Source organism: Gavialis gangeticus, unplaced genomic scaffold (assembly GCF_001723915.1).
Source record: "Gavialis gangeticus isolate Ggan-Ray unplaced genomic scaffold, GavGan_comp1, whole genome shotgun sequence".
Taxonomy (NCBI): Eukaryota; Metazoa; Chordata; order Crocodylia; family Gavialidae; genus Gavialis; species Gavialis gangeticus.
The window spans coordinates 18,088,592-18,094,501 of NW_017729028.1; the positions used below are offsets into that span (position 1 = coordinate 18,088,592).

Sequence of the window (5,910 nt, forward strand, 5' to 3'; positions counted from 1 at the left end):
CGCCTCCGGCACCTTCACTGCAAGCACTAACCCCCCTGCACCCATCAGCCCCTCCGCACCCGTCTTCAGGCACCAAGCTCCCTTGCACCTTCACTGCAAGCACCAACCCCCCCTGCACCCACCCGCAGGCACCAACCCCCAATCCCTACACCTTCATTGCAAGCACCAGCCCCCCCTGCACCCACCTACAGGCACCAACCCCCCTGCACCCGTCAACCCCTCTGCACCTGTCTTCAGGCACCAAGCTCCCCTGCACCTTCATTGCAAGCACCAAACCCCCTGCACCCACCAACCCCTGTGCACCTTCATTGCAAGCTCCAGACCCCTGGCACCCACCAGCCCCCCTCTGCCCAAGCTGTCTCCAGGCACCAGCTCCCCTCTATCTGTAAGCCCCTGCACCCCGTTGCAGGCACCAGCCCCTGCAGCCGCTTTCAATGCCCAGCCCTCGCAGCCCCCTGGCTGCATACGCTGCAGTGCCCTGGGAGGTCCGGCACACCCAGCGGGTCTTCATCCCCCCCCCCCGAACCAGGAGCCAAACCCCCTCCCGGATTGCCCCTGTCCGAGGGACCCCTGGCAGCTTCTCTGCCTGGATCTCCCGTCAGCGCGGCTGCTGCAAGGGTTGTGTCACCTTCTCCCCTGACAGAGCCCGCTCCCCCCTCCAGGATCCATCAGAGGTTACAGACTGTAGCAGCCCTGGTGCAGGGAGTCGGAGGATGTGAGGCTGCACAGGGAGCCTTGCAGGTCACCTTGGTGTTGGAGACTGGATTGAAAAACAACAATCCCGCCCCCCCACACCCCCCCTTTCTCATCCCAGCTGAGCCTGGGGGATTTGCAGGCATGGGAGTCAGCCCTTTCAGGGCAGGAGAAGGGGACAGGGATGCCATGTCCTTGCCAAGGAGATGTTCCAGTAAGGAAGAGAGAGCCGCTTGGCCTCAAGATGGCCTTAGCTGGAGCCTTTTGCAGCCAAGATTTTTGCAGAGATTGGATCTCTGGTGGCTGACAAAAGGCTGGTCTCCCAGGATGTTGTGCAGGAGACTTAAGTCCTAACAGCCATCCAGGCATGAGGCAGAAAGTGGTGTATCAAGCATTTGTTCCCAGACTGGACCCGCTGCGGACGAGGAAAGCCACTGTCATCTTCAGAACATTCGTTCTTGCCGTCCCCGTATTGTTTTCCAAGCAGCTCATCGTGCCTGTGGCAGGCTCTCAGATGTGCTGGTGTTTCACGCTGCGGTTTATTCAGCGGCCTGCGTTTCTAAAGAAGGCAGTATATTTAGGACGATTCAGTTAAAACGCCTTCCACTGCTGCGTTAGACCTTCACTGGCCATTTCTGGGTTGTGGATCAGGATCAGTTTTTAATTAAAACGTGATTACATCTCTCCCTGCTGTTCCTATGCCTTCCACCAACTAGACACACTCCTCAAGTGGACTTGAATTAATGTCACTGGCAAGAAAAAGAAAAATCATTAGCCTTTACGGTGCTGTTTTAATTAAAGGTCTGATTCTTTTCTCATTGATTTCAATGGGAATTTTGCTGATTCTTCTCCCGTTGACCTTGATGAGAATTTTGCTGATCACTTCAATGGTACTGAAGCCTAAAATACAGTTCTTTTTTATCATATCCTCTAAACACAAATAGCTATATCCCAGGAGATAGGACTTCATCACTCATTTTTCCCTCTTGTTAGAAATAAGGGCAATTTATGTGCTTCTGATGTCAATCAAATAGGGCCATCTTGCTTGGATTTCATTTCGGCAGAAGTACATCAACATACGTGATTCCTATACACTTGCTTCAAAAAACGTTTTCTGGGGAATGGAATAGCAAATCATAGAAGATGCATCAAAGTGACACTTTACCTGCACCTTTGAATCTACTAAGGAGTCCTCTAGTTTGATAAACAGACTCAAATCTGAGCAGTTAGTATTTGTTGTGATCCTTATTTAGCTGATGCTTAGTTTGCTGGAGCATGAAATAACATCGGTAACAAGAAAGCACATGTCAGATATGCTTTTATTTCCCCTCTAATCTGCTGATGTAAAGCTAGCAAAACTCTCGTAATTTAACATTATTCTATTTGAATAATGAAGACAAGAAACCAAGTTCTGCCTTGTCCAGAGCCTATACTTGGGGGTTTAGATACCATCTGAATAAAATAAAGGGTAGCAGGTGACTTTTGTAGCAACAGTTCTGGCCAGGGTTGGAGATTGTTCCATGGGACTTATTTTGCTATTGCTTGGGAAGAGCTGCACAGATCCTTGGATGCAGCGTTGTGCTGACTGCAGTAGTGCGCTTGTCAGCTGGGGGCTAAATATGCCTTCTAGCTAGCAGACCACGCTCTCTGGAGGGTATGGTGTGCAGGCTGCTACAGTAGCTAACACCACGTCCCGTCTCATTAATGGTTTGGGGTGGTACTGCCCTCCTGCTTGTTGTCTACATTTTTCATCCCAGCAAAAAATGTCAGGATCCACTTCTAAGCCAGTTCCAGCTTCCAGATGTTGTGGAAGCTGACAAGAGTCTCTTAAGTGTACGTTTTTTACTTTCTCACCCTTTTAAAGTCAATAGACCTAATTGCATTAAAATAGAGAACTTTCCTGGGGAAAATCCCTGTCCGTTTGTTTACATTTTAAAAGTAAACATTGTCTTGGCATTTTCTCCTTACTCACTTTTGTATTGAAATTATTTCTAATTCTTTTCTCCTTACTCACTTTTGTATTGAAATTATTTCTAATTCTCTAAATCCATTTATTAGAGTATCAGTTGTTTATTTCTTTATGGCATATTGTATCCGTTTCTCACAGACACCATAATAATGGACCCAATTCTGCAAAGTTTCAGCAATGTTTTGAGATGGTAAACTTCAGCAATACATTTCAGATTATTTTAACAGATTTTTTTTTTTCTTGGATCATGTACAGTAATGATTTAAATAGCAACATACCCTACACTTGATATAATTAATGGAGGTAGGTCAGTTGAAATTAGATTTAATAGGTAAATTTGCTTTCGTAAGATGGATATTGATAAGATTCTGCCAAGGATCATGTTATGTGCTGACAGGAGTGGGTGATTGGATTTGATGACCTGGGATGGCCCTTGCAGGCATGATTAGAACTGTAAATACCAGTCGCACACAATGAAAAGTCGTGCCTCACACTTTATGTGCTATAAAAGTCTGAGCGCTATTCCTAAACTTACTTTATTGTCTTCGGTGGTTTTGTCAGTGTAAACTGGGTCTAAGGTCTCTTCCTTCCTAAGCAGTTTTAAAAGATGCCTAATCCAGAGGCCTTGTTTCATGGTGTGTCGCACTGTTCTTTCAGTGCTATTCAAGACTGATAAGAGAACAAGCAGTGTGACTTCTGTGCAGTGCTCCCTACCCCTAATGACACAGGCTCACACATGGCTCTTAATTTTTCAGAGGTGTGGCTCACCGTTTCAGTTGCTGTGCCTTTTTCCATTTCCAGTGTATTTTTTTCTTTCCCTGCCAAATTTTCCTTGCCGCATTTGTATCTGTTCTTCCAGTTTTGTTTGCTTCTATTTCTTTTCTACTTGTCCTCATAACTATTTATTTCCCCTCATTCTTCTGACAAGCCAGGACTTTATGTTGTGACTTCTGAACATAACTTTAAACTAGAAGTACTGGCTGGAGCTTCTGCATAGTTTAAAATGATAAGAACTAGGGGTCACAAAATGAAACCAGTAGGTAGTAAGTTTAAAACTAACAAAGTTCTTTTTTACTCTGGGTGCATTTAATTAATGCGTGAAATTAATGTGATGCAATAAATTCTGGACAGTTGGAGTCGGCTGCTCCCAGGCACAGCGTCTACACGTGTACCCAGGACAGCAGCCGTTTGAGCTGGTGCAGAGTAGCCCTGGGTTGCCAGTAGGCTCAGGGTGTCAGCCCCAGGCTCTGGGAGGCAGCATTGAGCAGAGGTGGGGCTGGTTGGGGCATGAAAGTGCTAAAGTGTGAAGCTGTGCAGCAGGCAGGTTCTGCACGTTGGCATCCTTGTGCCCTAGCCAGCCCTGTCACTGTCTACACGTGTGTTTTGTTGCACTTAATTACTCCACTGTAAGATAGTACTGTCTAGGCCAGTACTATCTTACAGCAGAGTTAATTAATTTACTGTACCATAATACCAGCACACATGTAGACAGTGACGCTGTACTGCGGGGTTAATTAGCTAGCTCTGCAGTAAAGCACATGTAGATGCAACTAGCGTGTAATTAAATTGTGGAGCTCTGCCACCAGATGTTGTGGAAGCTGAGTGTTTAGCTAGTTTCCAAAAGGGATTGGATAAATTCTTGGAGGAAAGGGGTATCAGTAATTCTTGAGCTTGAGAGTTAGGAATACAGCCTCTGAATCAGTAGTTCTGACCTTAAATGTTGGAGGCGGCAAGTGAGAGAGGAACAGTGGAAAAAACCCCTGGTCAGACCCAGTTCACTCCCTGTTAGCATTCACACTCTGCCATTGTGTGACACAGGATACTGGGCAGGCTGGGTTTATGGTCTGACCCAGTAAATGGCAGTTCTTATGGAGCGCTGTGTATAGAAGTAGCAGCAAGATGCGAGGCTCCAGAGGGACTTCTTCATAAACAAGGCCTGGGAAAAACAACCCTATTCCCAATGTTAGTTCAAAGAGGGTAGTTTATTCATGTGGACAGGTACATTTAATATTGAGAAAAGTGACAGACCTGGTCTGAGAGCCATGGGCATAACACCTTCTAAAGAAAAAGAAACGTGTGAGCAAAAATATTACTTACAAGCTGCTGACATAGTTGTTGTTTAAGCAATCCAAATTCTCCAGGCAGTGCTCCAAATCCACATGGTTAATATTGCTGTGCTCTGGTTTGTTTGTTTTTTTAAATGATACATGTGAATATTATTTTATTTTGTATTTTATAACGGTCCAAAGACTGCATAAGAACGGTCCTTTCCCCAAGAAACTTCCACTTTTTTACATATCGGTATTAGCTGTGCAGTAATAGCATAAATGCAGGAAGGAAGCAAATTGTCAGCGGTGGCCTTAGAATTGCAAGCTCTAGCAGACTTAATGCCAGTAAGGGGGATTGGAGGGTTGAAGGAGGAGAGAAAAGGGTGCTTTTCTCACTGAGAATTGAAAATCTGTAGGGATAATGTTGTTTTTCGTAAAAGCTTTTAAATGAACATGTATGATTTATAAATGACGTTTGCATATGAATAAATGTGTATAGGGTTCTGGCTATTTTTCTAGTGGTTAGTTGTCTGAGAAGGCTACCTAAAATTCACAATTGGCCTTAAGTGAACACATTTTATATGCTGACTAGAAATAAGTAGTTTCGAACTCCGGTAGCAGAAGCACAGCAGGCAGTCATATCTTGGGGCTGGAATATATTTGAGTACCAATAAATAGCCTCTACCTAGATCACTTTTTGGAACCTACTGAGAGCAGCTTTCATAGAAGATTTTTTGCTAACTTTGCCATCTTGCAAGAGCAAGCCTTTTTATCTGATATGAACTATGGCAGTAATGATAACTGAATAATTTTCTGCCAAGAAAAAAAAATGCATTTAAGACACTGTAGCTGTCATGAAAGCTTTTTTGTGATTAATATTAATGTAACTTTAAATGGGTGATGAATACAAAAGAGTGTTAGGTGTTTTTCATAGAAAGCCATTACATTGTTCAATAAATATCTTGGGATCTCATGAAAGGTTCACTGGTAATCTCTTCATAGTTTTCCCCTTATCCCTTCCCTCCTGCCCCCCAGCCCCACGGTACAGGCGAAGGGCAGTACACAGCCCCAACCCCCTGTTCACCAGCAGGGAAGAAGCTGGTGCTGAGCATGGGGAAAAGTGGTCCCTCACCTGCTCCATGGCCGGCACCCCATGCTGCAGGCACTCGCAGCCCATGCGGGGCTGTCTGGAGCAGGCAC

The 5,910-nt window shown here is 45.1% G+C and overlaps 1 protein-coding gene across 2 annotated transcripts in view; it reads left to right on the forward strand.

Annotated features, from left to right (window-relative positions):
* VSNL1 (visinin like 1) overlaps window positions 1-5,910 on the forward strand; it is a 190,924-nt gene that overhangs the window by 754 nt on the left and 184,260 nt on the right. The window lies entirely within an intron of this gene.